This window comes from Equus caballus, chromosome 17 (assembly GCF_041296265.1).
Source record: "Equus caballus isolate H_3958 breed thoroughbred chromosome 17, TB-T2T, whole genome shotgun sequence".
NCBI lineage: Eukaryota > Metazoa > Chordata > Mammalia > Perissodactyla > Equidae > Equus > Equus caballus.
In genome coordinates, this window is record NC_091700.1 from 58,965,395 (window position 1) to 58,988,447 (window position 23,053).

General features: G+C 34.0%; 1 long non-coding RNA gene across 2 annotated transcripts in view; it reads right to left on the minus strand.

Moving 5' to 3' along the window:
- The window catches only part of LOC138918467 (uncharacterized), a 115,155-nt gene that overhangs the window by 25,928 nt on the left and 66,174 nt on the right, over positions 1–23,053 (minus strand). The window contains exon 3 of one of the 2 annotated variants that reach the window (XR_011427871.1): positions 16,092–16,240. The exons of the other annotated variant lie outside the window; for it this stretch is intronic. This is a non-coding gene — a long non-coding RNA (uncharacterized lncRNA). Of the gene's footprint in view, positions 1–16,091; positions 16,241–23,053 lie in introns of those variants that run through there. 2 annotated transcript variants of the gene reach the window in all.

Below are 23,053 nucleotides of genomic sequence, written 5' to 3' on the forward strand. Positions count from 1 at the left end.
TTTCACACTGAGGAAAGACTATAAAATATAAATATCTATTTGTTTAAGCTTTTTAGTGGTTTCCCTCAAAGTTCAAATCCTTATAGGAGACATAGTGAAATACAAGATTTATAGAAATTAGGAAGCCCTTAGATGTAATACTAATATGCTTCCTACTGGTCTATGATCACAACTATATGCTATCAATCTGAGGGTTTTAGGACCATAACTATTATAGTCAGTATACAAAACTCAATATCAATAAACTAGGACAATATTTTATTCACGATATTGCTAAATATGCCTCTGTATAATGATATTCCTTGAGCTATATTATAGTATTAGGCAAATGCAGATGTTTCTTTCTGAAGAATAATCTCATCATTTATTTTCTCCCACTTAAAATACCCCCTCCTTGAGAAAATGTTTATTCATACTCCTTAAAAAGCCTTAGAAGGATCTTTATGCTTTTACCTCATCCAGCATAACATTGTAATTTAAAGGAAATTTTACGATTTTGTTTGTTTCTGATTTCTGACTAAGTTCCATCTGCTGCTTTCCTTTGTCGTTCCCTGAATAACTCCTATTTGATGCTGAGGTCAGAAATTACCCTCTATATCATTCTTAAACTTTTTGTTTTTACTCTTTAAAGTAGGGGGAAGCATCAACTTCAACAACTTCAAATTGTTCCCATGACAACTTGTACAAGTGCCCATGGTAACAGCACGATTGTCTAAACTATACACCAGTTTAGTTAAAATTGGAAAATAGGAAAACTCCAAACTAATATCAGAGCTCTGACACAATGCAACTAGTCGTTTCCAATTTTTCACTTGTTTACTTTTTACTATCTTCATAATGTCATAGGTTAGAAAAGTTCTTCTGGTAATGTCATGGTCAATATTCTAATTCCTTGATGCTGCTCTCATCCAGGTAAATAGTATGTCTATAAAGTCTTTCCCTTTATATTGATGTATACCCGGCATGCATATTTCCACATTCTCCAAACTCTGTTTCCTTTTCAGCATAAATTGCATTGCATATTGTCATATAAATAAGTGTATGTCACCTCCTCTAGTGGAGGAAATAATATCTCCTATTCATCAGGGTATATCTTATTCACCAGAGTACATCTCAAAATGACTAGTCTCATGCCTTGCACTTAGCATTCAGTGAATATTTGTTGAACTGAATCAAATCAAATTAAATAAGGGTCAGTCATCAGGATTCATAATATCACTCTTTCATCCAGAGAAAGTTAAGTTATAGAGTCATAAATTCATCCAGCTTGTCCTCAAAATAGAATAAAGACAAGAAAATGATGTAATTTTCGAGATAATATTTTTAAGGAAATGCAGATTTTTTTGTCTTGGTCTGGTTGTTTTATGGTCAGGTAGTTTTCTTTACCCAGAAGTGTGTATAGAGTTTTTAATTTCACTCTATTTTTGATTGCCTCTCTCTTCTACTGCTTGGCAACTTTTACATTATACAGTCATTTGTCACGCAATCAGATCTCCAGTTGCCATTACTGGTTAGCACACAGCTCAGAGCAGCAGAATGATAGACTTACAGAAGGGTCAACTACGTGCAAGGCTTTCAAGAAGACTTTGTGAAACCAGGTACTCTGTCTGGAAGAATGATCATCCAAGAAAGGCAATGGTCTAGAGCAGTTGTGAATATTATTCTCCATATACAGTTTATTCCTCAGAATATAAATTCTACTCATTACTGGGACTCTTCATTGTCTGTGACTTTAAATTCTATCTTTAAATATGCTGAAGCTATCACAAATTAATATTTTATAATAATTTGCTACTGCTTCAATTTCAATAAATGTATGAGGCAGTATAGTAAAAGAAGTTCATTTTGTTCACATAACTTGTGATGACTCATCCACTGGCTAGTCTGATATCATCAGAGGTTTTCTTCAATATTTTTTGGTAAATAAGTTATATTATTCATTTCTTTATTATCCTGTTTTTATAGGCTAAGATAGAAAAATAATAGTTTGAATTGTTAAAATTCCTTCAAATAAGTGTTTGCATATTGAAATCCAGTTTGGTAGTTTAATCAATTATATCATTTATTCTTTGTCACTTCATTTGCACTATATGAATATTGTTTACATATTATATGAGTCAATATCACATATTTAAATTGCCATATGGTATGCATATAGATCACTAGAAGAACATCATTAATTTTATAAAAAACTCAATTTTGACATTTTGCTTAAGCTTTTTAAACTACTTTACCAAATATACTGCAAATTTCCTTTTAAAAAATTTTTAGCAATTATGAATTCTGGTGAATAACTATTTGTATACAGTTATGAATGCCACTTAGCTATTTGGTTATGATAGTTGGTGTCAAATACACAAAATTTAGCAAATGGTAAGGGAAATTAAAATTCATATTGGACATATATTTTTGAGATTTTATTCTGTTTCTTTAAATTTATTTTTAAACTTATGGATAATAAAAAATTTAAGGATAAAATGAAATGCGAAGCTGATTATACTAGTTTAGAAAACTGTGGAATTGAATAGACAGGAGGAACTAAAGAACTGCAGCACCAAGTTTCAAATTTGACTCTTAACAAGAGACTGGAAATTGATGACATGGTAGGAGTTGAGAAAGGTGGTACCAATATGATAAGGAGAATGCCAAATTTGATGCCCTTCTTGAATAACTATTTCTCAAAAGTAATACTTCCCAGTGGGACTTTGTGGCAATATTTGGACAACCAGAAGAAATCTAACAGATTCACTTAGGTGACCTGGAATTAATCTATTTACCAGTTGCCAACAGCAGGATAGTATCTAGTGTTGTGGGGTTTTAATGGAGGTCAAGAATATAGTTGCAGTGTAGGGGAGAGGCTATGTAGAAGTCTATGAAATTGGCTTCTAGGAGTCAAGTGATTGATTCATAGTGTTCATAGTGTATATTGTATAGGAATTTCTCTTCAAAGATCTGATTATCCATCCTTGCATGATAGTCTGGCAGTCATGAGCAATAAAAAACTGAATTATCTGGAAAGTGATATTGGCCTTCCAAATCTAAGATATGTTCTTCATGATACAGTTTTATAAGTTGTACTTACAGAAATATTCCTTAAGGCGCTGAGTACTAGTGTCTAAATTTATCTTTGTGTGTGTGTGTGTGTGTGAGGAAAATAGGCCCTGAGCTAACATCTGTACCAATCTTCCTCTATTTTATGTGGGATGCTGCCACAGTGTGGCTTGATGAGTGGTGCTAGATCTGCACCTGGGATCCAAACCTGTGAACCCTAGGCCACCAAAGAGGAGTGCACAAACTTAACCACTAGGCCACTGGGCTGGCCCAAGTGTCTAAATTTATATGAAGCAAGGCAGGAGGTTAAATGGGGACATGTTATATGCACAGAAAAGAGATGAATCAGTTCAATAGAAGCAGAAAAAGCATTTGGTAAAATTCAACACTTTTTCATAATAAAAATTTTCAATAAAGTAAGTACAGAAGGAATTTACCTCGACATAATAAAGGCAATATGTGAAAAGCTCTCAGCAAACTTTGTACTTAATGGTGAAAAACTGAAAGCTTTTCCTCCATGATCAGGAACAAGCCAAGACTGCTCACTCTCGCCACTTCTAACCAACGTATTACTGGAAGTCCTAGCCAGAGCACTTTGGCAAAAGAAAGAAATAAAAGGCATCCAAATCAGAAAAGAAGAAGTAAAAGTTGTCCCTTTTTGCAAATGACATAATCTTATATGGAAAAACCTAAAGAATCGACATGCACACAAAATGTTAGAACTGATAAACATTTAGTAAATTTTCAGGATACAAAATCAACATACAAACATCGGTTGTTATTCTATACACTAAAAATGAGCTATCTGAAAAGGAAATTAGGAAAACTTTCCCATTTATAATAGCACCAAAAAGATTAAAATACTTAGGAATGAAATTAACCAAGGAGGTGAAAAATATACACTGAAAACTACAAAACATTGATGAAAAAAATTAGAGAAGATAGAAGTAAATAGATGGATTGGAAGACAACATTGTTAAAATGTCCATAGTCTGCAAAGTAATCTACAGATTCAATGCATATCTACAAAAATACCAAACACAGTTTTTACAGAAATAGAAAAATAATTCTAAAATTCATATTGAACCAAAAAACACCCTGAATAGCCAAAGCAAACCAGACAAAGAATAAAGATGGAGGCATCACATTTCCTGATTTCAAAATATGTTACAAATCTACAGTAATTAAAACAGTATTGTACTGGTCTAAAAACAGACAAAGACCAATGGAACAAAGTAGAGAACCTAGAAATAAACCCATGCACATATGGCCAACTGATGGTCAACAAAGGTGACAAGAATACACGATGGGGAAAGGATGGCCTCTTCAACAAATGGTGTTGGGACAACTGAATATCTACATACAAACAAATGAAATTGGGATCCTTGTCTTACTCTGAACACAAAAATAAACTCACAATGGGTTAAAGATCTAAACATAAGACCTGAAACTATGAAACGCCTAGAAGAAGAAATAGGAAAAAATCTCCATGACATTGATCTTAGCAATGATGTCTTGGATGTGACACCAAAAGCAAAAGCTACAAAAGCAAAAGTAGACAAATAAGACTATATCAAACTACAAATCTTCCACACAACAAAGAAAAGAATCAGCAGAGTTAAAAGTCTATGAAATGGGAAAAAATATTTATAAACCACATACCTGATAAGGGCTAATTTCCAAAATATATAAGGAACTCCAATAACTCAATAGCAAACAAACAAACAAAAAACAAATGAAAATATGGGCAAAGGAATTAAATAGACACTTTCTCCAAATAAGACATACAATTAAGCAAAAGTACATGAAAGTATGCTCAATGTCATAATCATGAAGGAAATATGAATCAGAACCACGAGGAGCTGGCCTGGTGGCATAGCAGTTAAGTTCTTGTGCTCTGCTTTGGTGGCTTGGGGTTCACCGGTTGGGATCCCAGGTGTGGACCTCTGCACTGCTTATCAAGCCATGCTGTGGCAGGCGTCCTACATATAAAATAGAAGAAGATAGGCACAGATGTTAGCTCAGGACAAATCTTCCTCAAAAAAACCCAGAAAACAAAAAACGCGAGATCTTGCCTCATACCTGTTAGGATAGCTATTATCGAAATAAAATAAAATAAGTGTCGGCAAGGATGTGGAGAAGTTGGAACAATTGTACAATTTTGGTTAAATGTAAATTGGTGTAGCTGCTACGGAAAACAGTATGGGAGGTTCCTAAATAAACTAAAAATAGAACTACAATGTGATCCAGCAATCTGACTTCTGGGTACATATCCAAAAGAATCAAAATCAGGATCTTGAAGTTACAACTGCAATCCCGTGTTCACTACGGCATCATTCACAATAGCGAAGGTATGGAAACAAACGATATGTCCATAGAGGGGTGAATGGATAAAGAAAATGTGGTGTATAAGTACTATAGAACACTATGCAGCCTTAAAAAAGAAGGAAATATTTCATATGCAACATAATGGATGAACCTGGGGGATATTATGATAAGTGAGATAATCCCATCACAGAAGGACAAATACTGTGTGATTCCATTTTCCTGATTTACCAAAAAAAGTCAAGCTCATAGAAACAGAGAGTAGAATGATGGTTGCCAAGTGCTGGGAAGAGGGGAAAATGGTGGGGTTGGTGCTCAACAGGTATAAATTTGTTATTTACGATGAATAAGTTCTAGAGATCTGCTATACAACATTGTGTCTGTACTTCACAATACTGTATTGTGCTTTTAAAATTTTGTTAACAGGGTAGATCTCAAGTAAGTGTTCTTACCACAATAAAAAATTTAAATGCAAAGAAAAAATAAAATAAAATTGGAGAGGAAAAAGTAACAAAAATGAAAAGAAATGAACATGAGAGAATAAATATTTATTAAATTACAAACATAATAGCTAGTTAAGCAAAGGTTCCTTTGAGTGGAGAAAATTAGTGATTAAATCCACAGTTGTGGTTATTTAGGGGCAGGTATCTGGTGAGTAGTCCCTTGGCTCCTCCTGATTTGGCTTGTGTCCTTGTGAAACATTAGATTTTAGGGTTGAAAAGGAATCTGACTTCCAATTAATGATGGCAATTTAGCTATATATATTCTTTTCCCTCTTGAAACTTCACTGAAGTGAAAATAAAGTTGAAGACATTAGTTCACAAGTAAAAATAGAAATATAAAACAGAGTAAACAGGTAATTACAAAAAAATTCAGATGAGAGAAGATCGATGCAATAATGTAACTAACTTATAGGCAGCAATCCACGTGACTGAAGTGAGCCAACGAGCCTCCACGTAACCGCAAACAGGCTCACAACTTGACACAAAAAGTCCTGCTGGCCGTTCCACTGACATGTAAAATTCTATGTAATGAACAGTAAGACTAATCAGTCACGATGGCTTTTTTATACTGAATGACAGCAACCCAGAGTCTGGCCTCCAGACGGAAGATGGCTGGAATCACAAAGGACAGGATTCAAATGCTTTTGGTGGCTGCTTGACAAAAAAACCTCCCTCGCTCGGTCACCTCACCTTACCCTGAAAGTACCTGGGCTTTGTCCTCTGAAGGCAAACTTTCAATCAAGCTTTAATTCTGACTTTTAAATATGAAGTAAATTAAATTGCCCCAAATATTGCCAGTATTTCAGAAAATTCTCCAACCAGAAAGAAACAAGAAAACAACTACCACAACGAAATAAATGTGAAGAGAACAGAGACACTGCTGGGAGTAAGAAATATAGCATTTTGCTGAGTAGTGTACAATATTTATATAGTAATAATGCAAACACATACTAATAATCTAGTTAAAATTGGAGAGTAATTACCTATGGAATCGAGGGACAAGGAAATGAGGGGTTGAAACAATGATGATCCTCATTTACCATAATATCATGGCAATAAATAAGGTGTAAAATTTCTAAATTTAAAAAAAAGAAATAGAAGTATGTTATTTAGAAACATGAAGGCAGGGTCCATCAGCAACTAGTAAAAATTAGAGACTTTTTGTTCTGGGAGTAAGACTCCCAGGACACTTGTTGGTATTATAATGTTCATTAACTTTTTAGTAATATTTATTCATTAAGTTATATTCATTCATTCTATTGATGAAAATATAGACATTTTTCTCACAGAAAATTCAATAAATTGTTACCTAAACTATGACTAGCACTATAGTTAGAAAAATGTGAAATAAATATTTTTATTCATATTTACCAAGAAAAACGACATTATCAAAACCACAAAGGGTATGACTGTTCTCATATATTTCTCGATTCTGGCAGATTGCACTGATCACGCTCTAGACTTTGCCTTTCGGAGGCGTTACGGGGCAGGGAGGGGGAGGAGGGAAAAGGGGCTAATTTAATGGCCATGCACCCTTTGTGCAAATAGAGTAGCTCATCTTGTTATGGAAAGGATTATTAATATCATTATTAATATAGCTTCAAGGGACCTTTCCAGAAGTATTCCTTACAATGAATGAGCTGTCATGATGGTATAATAAAGATTAAAAAATCACAAACTGAAGATGAAAACCTTTTTCTGCTTGAATAAAATGTCAAGGATCAGAGAGGTGTTTAAGCTCCTTAAGTGTCCCTGGTTCAGTTCAGGCTTTATCTTGAACATTTTCTCAGTTTTCTCTATCTCGGCATTCTTTTGGGTAGAAAAATTAAGTAGAAAAAAGTTCTTAAAGAAAATAATTGTATTTCTTTGTTCAAAGCATAAGAAATAGATGGGCAAGGTAGTGATTCTGCTGAGCAAAAATATGACCTATTAATTCCCTGAAATACCTGATACTTACGCAATACCACTCCCTCATTCATTGTGTTGGAATGAATGTCTGTATAGAAAGGTATAATAAATTTAGGCAAAATAATATTTATCTATAGGAACTAACCGGAGACAAAAGAATAGCCTTTTAGTGACGAAAGGAATCTGTTTTCCTCAAGTTCAATTTAAGAGCAGATGATCATTTTCTCGTGTAATGTCATTGCCATGAAAAAGCATCCAGCCCCTGTGTGGACCATTTCAGGATGGAGCTGACTACTTTCGGCTGTCTCCCATTCATTTGTAAAGTAGCTTTAACAGTTAGAAATTCTTTAAGAAAAAAAAAAGTAAGGAGATGAATCTCCTTATTGATTATGCCCTCTCTTCTTACTTTTGTCTCTGATAAAATATAGATTAAGCGGATTCCATCATTCAAATGACAGTTTCCCAAAATTTTGAAGAGAGTTATTTGGCCTCTCTTAAATATTCAATGCTAACTCTACCCAGTTCTTTCAATCATTTTTCTGCGAAATAATTTTTTTAAGATCTCTTAATGTATTGCCTGCATTCTACAGCAAGAATCCCAGTTTATCAATATTCACTTCAAAAGTAGTGTCCCAAACTGAATAATCTTATTTCAACTGACTTCAGAACCACCATAGAATGTACTAAGAATGTTCTAACTTTTATCTCTTAGCAACACTCCATATTTCAATTATTAGATGCTATGGTTGTGTTGGATATTTAGCAAAATTATTCTCTAGAATTTTTAATAAAGAATTTAATAAAGAATTTCAAATTTTAAACTATTTTTTCCACATTGTCATATTGTGTTGGATTATTTTAGTTTCTGTTTTATATGATTTCATACAAAAATCTTAAAATTTTTGAAAAGGACTGACATTTATCTCCACTGATAAGTATTTTCAGTCCCTGCCCCTGAACGCATGTGAGAATATGAACACTAGGCAGTAATGGTGGAGTTGATTTGTTGTGGTGGTAGTGGTGATGGATGTTGCTTTTTGATGTTCTTTCTTATGCTAGATGTTGAGCTCTGAGTTAGTGACGCCATATTCATCCATGTATCCCAGACGTTTATCCTCTAATAAAAAAGCATTCATTGTTTACCAGATAAATGAATAGATACATGAACGAGTGAATGAAATTGTCTGGCAAACTACACACCGAACTGTATTAATCATTTATAAATAAGCTTTTATTTAATTCATTTTCCATTTGAGTTAAAAATTACTTCTCTTAACGTACATATAAATTGAATATGATGTTTATTAAGCACTTGGCTCACACTTTAGTTGTCCAATAGCACATTCATTTAAGCATAAATATATCCTTAATCATATTGACTCAGACAATATGTTAAAACTGATGTTTTGGTTAGGACTATGAGTAAATCCATGGTGGGGAAGTGGGAAAGATAAAAACATGGAAACGGAAGCAGGTGTAATAATGCCATATGTCTTATATTGTATATCTTTTCTTTTTCTTCTCTTTGGGAAAAAAATCAGTACAGTAAAATTTGAATTAGCACTCAGAATCTTGTCCCTTATGAACTATGCAAAACTCCTAGACAATAGTGAAGTCAGAACAGCAAATATCAATCTGCCAGAAGACAATTTCATATTCTTTACGTTATAAAGAGAAATGAAATTTTCTGTTAATGCAGGTGTTACCTTGCAAAAGGTTTTTCAAAGTTGGAGAACCAAAACTTTTTTATGATTTATGGTGGTAAGCTATATTTTGGCCTTAATGCAATTTCAAATGGAAAAGAGAATAAGCCTGAATTAAAAATTAATTTAATCTGTATTCAATTATACATTTTAAATTATCTTTTAAATATAATATACTTATATTTTCTTATAGTTTAAGTTACTTTTAGTGATGTTATTTTAATCAAATTAAGTCTTTTAAAGCCCTTTCTATCAAACAGTCTGATAAATGTGACACTACAGCCAAGGAAACCTGGTATAAATGGACCAATCCCAGTTACATATTAACTTAAGAATTTATATAAATTATCTCAATAGTTATTTATTAAATACAATAAATCAATGGCCTCCATTCAATATTAGAGTTCTAATCATTAATCTATAAACCTAAAATATTTCACATTGAAATTGTAATTTTGCTGAGACTCAAATTTCATTTGCACGTATGGAGAGAATCAGTTAACTGGAAATTGAGTCTCATATGCTATATTAGTTTTCTATTGTTGCCATAAAACATTTTCGTATGCTTAGTGGTTTCAAACAGGACAAATTTATTACCTATAATTCTGCAGGTCAGAATCCCACATCAGTGCCACGGGGCTAAAATCAAGGTCTTGGTGGAGTTACATTCCTTTCAGGAGGCTCTGTGGGGAGTTTTCTTGCCTTTTCCAGCTTCTAAAGGCTTCCCTCATTCCTTGGCTTGTGACCCCTCCCTTCATGGAGGCAGCATCTCTCTATCCCTGCTTCCATCGTTGCATCTCTTTTTTCTGACCACACCTGGGAAACATTCTCCCCTTTCAATGGTTTATGTGATTAGATTGGGTCCACCTGGATAATCCAGGATTCTCTCCCACCTCAAAGTGCTTAACCTTAAGCCCATCTGCAAAGTCTTTTTTTTCCTGTGTATGGTAACATATCCACAGGTTTCTTGGACTAGGGTATAGATATTTGTGGGGAGTTCATTATTCTTCCTACTACACATAATATCCAGTACAGTTTCTTTGTTTTTGCATTTATTTTTCACTATTTTTAGGGCAATACACATGCATAGTTTCTTAAAGTTGCCATTAACTGAGTGCTACAACCTTAAAATTTAGCAAAATCCAGTAAGAAAATGCCCAGGTAGCAGATATAGAAAAAAATGGCTTTTATTTCCAAAGAAACAATTTTGAATACTTGGGGACTTTTAATGACTTCAGGTTAAATCTCTTCAGCCTGTAACAGAAGAGTGATAATTGAAAAAAAACAATAAAAGAAGTAAAAAGGAACATTTTTGAGAACCTGCTATACAATAAACATTATGTTGAAAACTATATAATTCAGAGGACACAGGAATTGATTTATTCCTTCTTATAGGGAATATTCCTTCTCTGATTCATTGATGTTGGTGCCATGTGACCACCAATGCAAGTTTCTAGGAATATGTGTATAATAAGTCAAACTTTGTACTTGGAGAATATCAACCATAATGAGATCTAAGGAAAGTTAATACATGTTTGTCAAATAATATAACAAATGTTAACCTAAGTATGCATGGTTTGCTAGCTGAAAAATGAACATAGGTGGTTATTATCCTTGGATGGCAGAAAGGATAGAAATTAGAAACACTTCTCAAAACTAGGTGCTTCTGTTATAAGATTGTGAGCTTCTTTTGGGAAAGGAGTAGGCCTTATTAAGATTTGTGTCCCCATGGCTTAGGATTGTTCTGAACATACAGTAGGTGTTCGACATAGGTTTGTTGTGACAAGAGATTATGAGTCAGGTTGGAGGGAAGAAACTAACATTTATGGATTATTTTCCAAGTGCTGACACATCTCCCACATTGCTGAACCCAATGACTATATATGGAAAAGAAGAGGATGCCTATTATTTTGATGAAGATTTGGAAACTCAGAAATTAAGTGACTTGCCCCTCAAAAGACACCTAGCAATTAAAGGGCAGAATCAGGATTTTGTAATTGTGTGGAAATCAACATAGATCTGATTCCAAAAATCATATTATTTCTGATCTATTGGAGTGTAATAATTTTTAAAACTAATATGTCTTTATGGTAACTTAAAATGTTTAACTTCCTCAGAAGAACCTCATATATTTCTTCTCCTTTTTATGAGGAGAACACATCCCTGGTGGAAAATCAATTCCAAGGTTAAAATTAATATTTTACCTTCAGCATGTTATCACCAACTAAGAGAAATTTGTCAACCATTACTTCGTTCAGTTTTCATGAAGCAAATTTTTTTCTTTGAGGAAGATTAGCCTTGAGCTCACATCTGTGCCCATTTTCCTCTATTTTATATGTGGGATGTCTGCCACAGCATGGCTTGGTAAGCTGTGAGTATGTCCAGACCTGGGATATGAACTTGTGAGCCCTAGGCCACCAAAGCAGAGTGTGCAAACTTAACCGCTACGCCACAGGGCTGGCCCTGGCAAACATTTTTATTTTAAAAATACAAAATTAAATTCCTATCCGAAGGTACAGACGCCCTGAAGATTTTGATTTGCCTTTTCTTGGAGTACACTCTCTTACAATTGATAAATACTGAGGAATACCTACATACCTACCTCAACGCATCTCTGAAATTAATTTGTATGGCATTTAGTCATGAAATAAATTATGAATTATTTAGAATGAAGAAAAACGATAAGAAAAAAGTGTGAAAAATCCTAAACTTGTGAGAAATAACATATTTTGAGGAGCTGGATATTAATGATCTTTGGAGTGAACAAAGGAGATTAGCGAATAATACCAATTGTCATGATGACAAACTGGACAAAGAATTGGAAGATCATTTAATCAACACTAGGAGTAAGGCATAAGGTGTAAAAGTAAGGTAAAAGTTATATAACGAAAGCAATGAGACAACTGGCCTAGTTGGTTGTATTATGAGGTATGAAATGAATTTAGAAATACATGTATGTGAAACAAAGGCATTCCTTTCCCATTACTCACTTGTCTATGTACTATTTTAAAGCAAAAAATATTCTAGTATTTTTAGTAAAAACAACTAAATAATTGATTCTAGTAATGAAGCTATCTGATGGTAAATGTGAGACCATATCTAGTAATTGTGTTTCTATTCACAAAGACCTTTATGTTACATAATTTAACCTTCACAGTAGGGCCTGTAAGCCTGAGTAACAACTTGGTGATATAAATTTTCTAAAATATAAATTCAGATTACGCTATCCAAACATACATATGTACATATATAATGTATTTCAACATAGATATTTTAAGGGATAATTGTTGTATTATAAAGATCAAAAAATCTATCTGGAAGATCATGAACAAGAACATTACATTTTCCCTTATTATGATTCTCTATACATCTGCTTCTCTATTTCAATTCTCACCGATTTTAATGCATAAGATAACGCCTTAGGTGATTTCTGTTTTAGTTTTTATGACTTTAGCCATGCTTCAATCAGTTTGATGTTACCAAATTAACATTCAGAAACACTTAGTTTTCTGAAAGCATTCTTTGTGATATGAGTAATTTCTGTTTTTCTGTGATTCAAAATTATTGTCTTTGTTATAAAAGTTCATAATCTAATTCTCTATAATTGTGTGATTAATGCTTTCCTTTGGAGGAAAATCATTGATTTCTAAAGAAAAATTACTTTAATAGTTAGGTATATTTTATCTAGCTGCATTATAATAACTTTGGATTTATAAAATTTAAAAAACAAAGACTTTTTATTTCTAACTGATTTCAAATGGTTCAGAGGTATCTTGTAAATCTTTAGGTGAAAATAACGTTTAGTACATTTCTGTGTTTAGGTAAAGAGTTAATTATTTGTTCCTTGGTGTTAAAATTACTTCTAGGTTTACTTAATAATCTTAAAGTTAAGTGTTAGTCCTCAGTGATGCTAACATTGAACAAATTCTGTTGTAAAAAGCATACTCATTCTTTTTAGGATTCTGCTAGAAATATATAATTATTTTTGAATCTTGGTGGAGGAATGATGTAGACTTCAAGAACTTTGAAAGAACTTTCCTCCCTTTTTTTACTCACCTCATTTCTTTTGTTGAATGAATAATCACACACCAAGCCTCTACTGTAACAAGCTTTAACTGATTCTCTCACTTTAGTTAAAGGAACGGTGGAAAATTACTGTGCCCGATCCTCTGTGTTACAGCTAGGAGAGAGACCACATTATTGTACCTTCTCTTACGGAAGCATAATGACTCTTCAGGCTAGGTAACATAATAGGAAAACCACACTTAGGTTTCAAGATCACCGTGCTGCAGACTAGCTGTGTGACTTTATGTGCCTGTGTTCCACAAAGGAAATGGTAAATGAGGTGAACACGGAACTTAATAAGTAATACATGAATACTGTTTTCATCTTTCCATAAAAATAGAAATGTTGGAGTGCCTGTTTCCTTACTGGTTAATACTGCAGGAGGGAGAATAAAATTCTACAAGTTTCATCCAATGCCTCCTGTGCACCAGGCAACGTGCTGAGATTTTCACATTTGTTAAAAGTTAGAGGAGTCCAAGTCCATCTTAAATTCACTAAAAAATCCTGAATGGGATGACTTTGTTCAAGAAAACTCTGTTCCTAAATTACAATGAACATATTCATGTAGTTCTTGTAGTTTTTATCTTAATCTATCATTGGCAAACTAAAGCAAAAACAAAAATAAACTATATATACACACATATACTTAAATGCATGCAATTTTAAGAACTGTGATCTATTCTAGGATTAATTATTCTTCCTATAAGACAATAATATATATTGGTATAATAACAAACTTATGGTGATAATGGGTGCTATGGTTTTATTGTTATTTTTAATATTCTTACATAATAAAATTAAAAATTGATAATAAATAAATATATTTATTCCTCTTCTTCCTTTATTCCTTTCTTCCTTCCTTTCACCCTTTCTTCATTCATTATTACATTTATTCATTTAGAACCAGTGACTGTAGCACATGCTGCAGATAAAGCGATGGACAACAACAAAACCATTTTCATGAAGCTAACATTCTAATAGATGTGTGGTTCAGGTAATGCCAGCTGCTATAACAGATAAATCCAAAATACTCAGTGGGTTAAACAAATAAAGGTATTCTTCTTGTTTATGTCACCAGACAGTGAGCTTACTCCTATATGGGGCCTTCCACGTGGTTACATCTGGCACAGTTTTCTTTCATCCTAAGGCAGTTTTCTTTCATCCTAAGGCATCATCTCCCTCAGAGTTAGGGTTTGCTTTCCATTCATCTGGCCAATGGGGAAACAGAGTAAGATGAAAGGACAGCAGCCTCTTAACTACCTCAGCTAAAAGGGAACAAATCACTTTTGTTCACATTCCTTCAGCAAGAACAAGGCTCAGGGCATCCCCTAGGATGTGGGGAACAATGCAGGGAAATGTAATTCCTGACTTCACTGCTGATCTCAAGCAAAATTAGACCCTATGGAGAGAGCAAACTGCATATAGTCAGCTAAGCTCATTGCAACTGTCCATGATGGTGATAAAGAAATCTCTCTTCCACTTTTCTTCTCCAACACAACAGAGCTGGTCTTTTCCCCAAAGAAGACAACCCAAATTACCTCTTATAATTGCATCCAATTTAAAGTCTAGGTCATGAAGAGTTGTCTCCGTAAGATCTGGATGTGGTTCTTTTGGGGGCAGCAAACTGTGAGCTAAAATAGATAAGTGCCTGCTGCACCAAACCTCCGAATACGTAGGAGTGGAGCTAGAGCAAGGTAAAACCATTATCAAAACAGAAACAAACAGCAACAATAAACTTGAGTCAAGCAAGGCATTGGGGTCACTCAGCACTTTTTACTTCGTAGGGATGATGAAGTCCTAGCTGTATGGCCTGGCAAGGATAACAGCTCTCCGTTTCAGTTTACGCACGGTTTCTTATTTCTGGCAGAAATTCTTTTATCCACTGTCTCTGTGAGTCCCTGTTGTGCTATGGTAAGAGGGAAGTTCTCCTTTGTGCAGTATCCTCCTTGGCAACATCTGAAACTATAGTAGGAAAGTGTGCTTTCAAGAGGTGCTGTCAACTTTTCCAGTCATTTCTAGCCTTAGCAAGTTTAATGTGTAAGAACTGTTTTAAAGCTCAAAAGTCAAAGACATAACCAGCATTACAGTTCCCAAGTTCTTTGCTTAATCTATAGTTTCAGTGAGTGCATGCTGAGCCTTGAATATTATGTCAGAAACTTTTCTTCCTTTTATCTTTCATGCCACCTATCAAGCCAAAGATATAGCTAATCTTTACTTTAAGGAATACATTTCATTATTATTCACTAGAATTTAAGGTAATTCCAGATGTAGTAAAATATAAATTCTGAATTCTCAGCAACTTAACATAATCAACTTTTATTTTGTTATTATGTCATAGTCCACCAAGAATGCTCCTGCTCAAGTGGCTTCCACTTGGCTATTTTTGAAAAATGATTCTTCCATACTGACTCAGTCCTGTTCTTGGTCCTTAGAGTTCTCTCAATTAAGGGACAGGTAGGACAAAAGCCTCTTGGGAGAACATACATGTTAGTTAATTCAGAAGAGGCACACATATTTGTGCTAAAATTTCACTTACTACAAATAATCATGTGGCTCCACCTAGATACAACAGGGGTTTAGGAATATAATCCCAGGTTGTCATCCTCTTTCAAGCAACAATTATTTCAGCAGAGTGGAATCTGCATCTTTGATCAATTAGTTGCTTTTGATACATGAATGAAGGCACTAAAATAAAAAAAAAATAAGGATGATACAATATGTCAAGTATGATATGTACTATGAAGCAAACCAAAGTTGGTTAAATGTATAGCAAATGACAACGAGGGGTGTTGGTTTATCTCAGAGGGTATAGAGACTTGAAGAAAGGGAGGGAAGGAGTGATCCATCTGAGGTCTTGGAGAAATGACTTCCAGACAGAGACAATAGCAGATTCAAAGGCTGTTAGGCAAGACATGCTTAAAATTTTGAAGGAGAAAGAAGGATACTATAGATAAAAGTCATTGAGGTGATTATGGAAAGGGGTTGATCAGAGAGGTAACTAGGTCTCGATCATGTAGCATTTTGTAAGTCACGTTAAGAATTTTGGAATTTGCTCTGAGGGAAGTGGGAAGTTATTCTGATCATTTTAAGCAGAAAAGTAATATGAGCTTATAAAAAAAGTTACAAAAATGATATTCCAAGAACCCATATACATCTTTCACTCAGTTTCTCCTGATGTTTGCATTTTAAGTAATCATAGAGCATTTATCAAATGAGGAAATTAACATTTATACAGTATTATTAACTAATTCACATATCTTATTCAAATTTTACCAATCTCCCCAATATTGTCCTTTTTTCTGATCTGAGGTCCAATCCAGGATTGTACATTGCTCTTAGTTGTGGAAGCTCCTTAATCTCCTTCAATTTTACTTGTTTCTCACAGCCTTGATGCATTTGAAAAGCAATGACTGTTTTAAAGAATGTCCATTGATATAGACCTACATGATATTTCCTCACATTAGATTTGCAGTTTTGGCAAGAATATAAGAGAAGTAGGGCCAGCCTGGTGGCACAGTGGTTAAGCTCACACATTCCGCTTCGGCAGCCGAGGTCCGCCAGTTCAGATCCCTGGTGCAGACCTATGCAATGCTTGTCAAGTCATGCTGTGGCAAGCTTCCTGCATATACAGTAGAGGAAGATGGGCACGGATGTTAGCTCAGGGCCAGTCTTTCTCAGCAAAAAAGAGGAAGATAGGCAGCAGTTAGCCCAGGGCTAAACTTCCTCAAAAGAAAAAAAAGAAGAATATAAGAGAAGTGATGCTTTGTTCTTCTCAGGGTATTATATTAGCAAGTATCTAATGTTGATATGTCTTCTTACTGGTAATATTAACTTAGAGCATTTTGTCGAGGTAGTACCTGCCAGGTTTCTCCACTATAAATTTCTATTTTTCCGTTTGTAATTAGTCATTGTTTTGTGAGTACATATTTTGAGACTATGAAAATATTATGTTTATCATTATACTTTTGCCCACCCAATTTAACATCCCTCAATTATTCCTATCTGCAATAATTATTACTGTGATATTTGCCAAATAGTGATTTTCTGTGTTCATCATTCTTTCTACATTCATTAACTTAAATTCTACTATAAGGAAGAATTTCGTTTCTCCTCCATTAATTCATTTGCTTGATTATTTATATCAGTATGTAGTCATGGATATTTATTTTATTCTATGCATTATAATCCTGCAGCAACACTGTTTATTTTAATGTTCAAAATAACTCTTCTTTGGCCATTGGGAGATTCTTCCCACTGACTCCTGTAATCTTTTGATATGCTCTTATCATCTATTTTAAGCAATTCCTTACTTTCTGGCCACACAAGATGTTCCAGGCTCCTCTTGTACTTTCCTGGCCACAGGCCTAGAATCAACAATTTATCAAAGAAGCTTGTTTTTTTTAAATTGGAAAATGTTATTTAGAAACCAATACCTAGGTGCTATGTGTTCTTATTAATGCCAAGCTGTAATTTTTTGTAAGGTCCCTTAGTGGACAGAGGTAGAAAATATACACACACCCAAACACACACACATGTATAAAACTGCTTCCATTTCTATATCTAAGGAAAGAAAGACTAACGTAACTGATGTGTTTTCTGTGGACACAAGAGAGAAATGAAATGAGGTTAAACATATCCAGGGTCTAAGTAATCCACAGTCTTGTTCACCATAACAAGTCTAAGTTTGATTGTAAGAGTAACGAGAAGCCATTGAAGGGGCTCAAGCAAGCACAGCATGTGTGACTCATGATAACAAAAGATGACTCTAGTTGTGAAAACAGGATTAGGGCTAGGATCTACTTGGACAAGTAAAGTCAAAAAAGAAAATAAATGAGAAAAAAATACTAAGGAAAGGCGTGAGGGGGCTGAGACACATAGCTCTCTCTCTCTAAAAATTTACATTAATATTATGGGCAAAATGCATAAGCCTTTCTTCCCATAGCAAGGGGAAAAATAAAAACTAGCGTTAGGGTAGAGATGAGTTAATCTGTAGAAATAAATGCCTGGAGAGTTTTTTGTCATTTTGAGTAAATTTTCATGCCTGACCTTGTATTGAAAACATAGTTCAAATGTCTCACCCTGTATAAATTAGAAATGACTATGTGGAGTAAAGCCTAGCTCAGGATGATAGAGGGCTTTTAATCAAATTACACACACAAAAAAACGCTGAGACAAATCCTGTGACTCATGACTTTCACTGTTCCGGGTGAGCCCTCTACTTGAACTCTAGGAGACGAAAAAGACAGAAGACAAGGGAACAACGCTCAGACCTCAAAATACTGCTTCAGGACTAATGGATAGTCTCAGATAATTAGAGATAGAAAAAGTAAAATGTATCTAGATTCCACTTGAGCAAATGGAACGAGTTTGCAAAAAATACATGAGACACGAATAACCCACATAGTTATTTTGCAAAAATGCAAAAACAAGAAAAAGAAATATATTTCAAAGAAAAGTTCATATGAAAAAGAAAGAATTCATTCATGGAAAAAAGTCATCCAAAGAATATTTTTTTACAACAAATGTGTCGTTTCCCAGATGAAAATGGAAAAAATGTGAGATTGTTATAGTAAAAAAGAAGGAAAATCAGATGCCCAATTATAAATGACATGAGATGTAGAGTGATATTGATAAGCTTGATGCATAAAGAGAAAAAAATATCCTTAAAGAAATAATGGCAAAGAAGAAAACACATATAGTTCATACCTAGTTTTGCATTTATTGTTTTATATTTTATATTTCTAAATCCAAACTTAGAAAATAAAATTATTCAAAGTATAGGTAAGGTTGTGGATTCATAGGATCACTCATGTGCTATTTTCCTGGGGAAACACCTAAGAGAAATTCCTATAGAAGCCATGTATAAGAATGGTTAGCTTTGTACTGGCCATAGTAACAGGACATTAGAGTCAGGCTAGAGGGTATCAGTGTAGGATCAGACAACTATAACGTGGTAGTGTTGACAAACTGGAATACTAAGCCACAAAAATAATCAATAAAATTTGTTTAAATACTACTTGAATAGGACTTTAAAAATTACTAGGGGAAAACTAAAAAATACATATATAGTACAAAAGCATTAAAACAAATAGTAAACATACAGAAAAAAATAAATGCAAATATCTATATTTTTTAGAAAACATAAGGATCTATGTTCACCTTTTAAATATTTCAGAGTGAATGCTGGGTGTGGAAGAACAGATAATGGAAAGTAGGACAGAGCCAAAAATAGAGCAGTATTAAAATAATTAAGTTAGGCTTTAGATGAGTTAAGAAGGCAATTATGCTATGACCTCATGAGTTGATTAACTTAATACTGTGCCCCTGACACTCTAAAGGAAGAAGAGAAAACAAAAGAGGTAAATATCTATAAGATAGATGTTATCCTTTTAACATTGGTGAAAGAACTTCTGTAGTTATTGCTGTTTAAGTGCATATTTACCCTTTAGATTTTCAACAACCATTGAAGAATCCACTAGCACTGTTCTGCCCCTCATCACACACACACACACGCACACACACGCACACACACATACTTGCACAATACCTATATACAAATTGTTTTTGTCATTTTTTTACTCATAACACAATATACATTCATAATCAATGGTTAGTTATTGGTGTAGCTATAAACTTTGAATCTTAACTGATTTTTTTTTTAGGAAGATTAACCCTCAGCTAATGTCTGCTAGCTATCCTTCTCTTTTTTGCTGAGGAAAACTGGCCCTGAGCTAACATCTGTGCCCATCTTCCTCTACTTTATATGTGGGACACCTGCCACAGCATGGCTTGATGAGCAGTGTGTAGGTCCACACCCGGGATCCAAACTGGTGAACCCTGGGACGCCGAAGTGGAGCATGCAGACTTAACCACTATGCCACCAGGCCAGCACCTTAATTGATTTTATTTTTGCAATTGCTTTGCCATTTGTGAGACTGGTTGAAATGGAGTCATAGAACATTCTGTTAAATATATTGACAATTAATTTTGTGACTTACACCAGATTATTTTGAAAAAAATTGATATTAAAATTTCTGGAAATAATTTGTCTAGCTGGGTTATTTTTAGCTTCAATATTCTCTAGTCCCTTTTCTCCTTTTCTTTTGGTAAATATTTAATCGTGAAATTAAATATGTGTTTCTGAGAGAACAATCATTTAAAAAAAAGCCCCAAGAGATGAAAACCGGGCACATTTCCATCTCAGGGACTTGGCACTGGCCATTTCATTTTCTTAGCGCTGTTTTCACAGTTCCCCACATGGCTCTCTCCCACCTGTTTTTCAAAACCTTGCTTAAGTGGCCTGTTCTCAGCAAGACCTTCCTGGGTCACCTCACCAAAAATTAACTTGCTTGCGAACTCTATCCTGCCTTACCTATTTTTAAAATCAACTTATCTATTTATCTATGTTTGCTTATTTGTTTATTCATTTTTCCTGCCATATTATAGTGCAATTAAGCTCCATGAAGGTAATTTCTTTTTCCTAATCTCCAAAACCTAGAAGAATATTTGGTCTATACAAGGTACATAAGAAACACTCGCTGAATGAATGAATAAAAACTGTTCTTGAAAGTCAGAAAAAATAATCATGGACATCTTGTTTAGCAATACATTCATATGTGATAAAAGCTTTGGGCTTCCTTGTTCCATTGTGAGAGTTTGCTCATTTATTTCTCTGCCCTTTGGGAATGTGTTTGGTTGTTATGACACAAAACAATAGGAATATAATTTTACAACCACTTTTGCTGAAATGCATCAATAACAGATGAAATAACTATTCTATAGGGAATTCTCTTTGGAGAGAAGTATTTTCCTTGAGACATTTGACAGACTTGACCTTTGACAATCAGCAGCATACTGCTTCAAATAAGTGATGATTATGTTTGACTTATTAACATATTTTAGAATCTCTGCTATGTTATTTCACTACAAATTTTCTATGTCTTAAGGAAAACAAAGAGGTTTAAGCTCCAAAAATTATGATTAGCATAATACCCTTCAAATCCTGGGTCACTTACACCAGGTTCTTCAAAGTCTAGCTCCACTAATTAACTCCAACTTATCTGACATACCAATCCACAACACTTTCACATGGAGGAAATAAAAATATGAATCTGTTAAAGGCCAAGAAATGACATTATAGAAAGCTTGGGGAGTAATAAAAATAACTTGCAACATAACTCTGAGGAAGTTATAGCCTCTAAAAGTGTGTCATGCAACGTCCTTACCCACTCACGTGGTCTGATAAGCGTGGAAAGTTGAAGATTTATATGCACCCTATCGTCCATAATGTGCCTAAGGAGTCTCTCAATTATTGAAGTAAATGGGGAGTTTAAGTAGTCTGAGTGACTATTTAAAATATTTATTACTTACTCTGGATTCTTTTATTCTGATATATAGGACATTTTTACAATAATTTGTATAAAGTCAAAATATATGTCACCTGGATTTTTAAAATGTGGCTAATTGATGAAATAATCTATTATAATTTCAGAGGCTTCAAACATAAAGAAAATAATGCTAATTTACCACCATTACATACTCATAAAGTCATGAAAGTGGCCTTTCAAATGGCAACTATGGCATTTCTGCAAGTATTCAGCACCAATAAAGGTTTTGGTAAAAGTTAGTAGTAGAGAATGTTATTCTGTCAATTGTATTGGAAAAACCAGTTGCTGAAAATTTTAAAGTCAATAACAGACTGGAATCCATGATATAATATGAAAGGTTTTGTAATTTGTATGGCATATCAATTCTATTTTATTGATTTAAAAAAATTATGATGGCTGTGTTTCAATAATTGAACATTAAGCGTTGGTTCTTTCTGCTATACATGTTTCATCCTTCAAATATTCCTATTGCAGTAACCTCACACAGTTTAAAAAATAATCACAAATTTCCTGAAGATGTTCTTTGTCTTTAAACAAAGATTAAGTTAATATTTCAAAATTTACCTTTTGAAGAGAAATAAACATGGTCTTTCAAAATGCTTCTTTTCTTCTCATGATTGAACCATTTCTACTCAAAAATTTTCTTGATTTTCCATGTCCATTAAACATGAGTTGATTTAATTATTTTATGTTGAGATACATTCATATGTAAATCAGATTTATAGAATATCTATTCTAAAACTGACACACACAAAAATAACCACCGAAGTTGTTAGAAGTCAAGCTTCTCATACTTTTCTTCTTCTTAGTAAGTACATTCCAACCTCTTCACCCCAAGAAGCAGCTTTGAGAGTGGTGTAATTCAAATTTACACGTAGGATTTTAAAAGGCCATTTAGTCTAGGAGCAACTATTAATCAAGTACATGATTTTGACGGTGTGCCAGTGGTGTGAAAGCAGACTCCCTAATATTACAGAAGCCGTGTTCACACAGCAGCTGGGAGACAAGTAGTAATTGAACGTATTTAAAAATCCACCGCATATACTGAACAGATTTCACTGTCTGCTGTGTTTAAGGTCCGCTGGGTTGTGAAATGGCTGCTTCATTCACA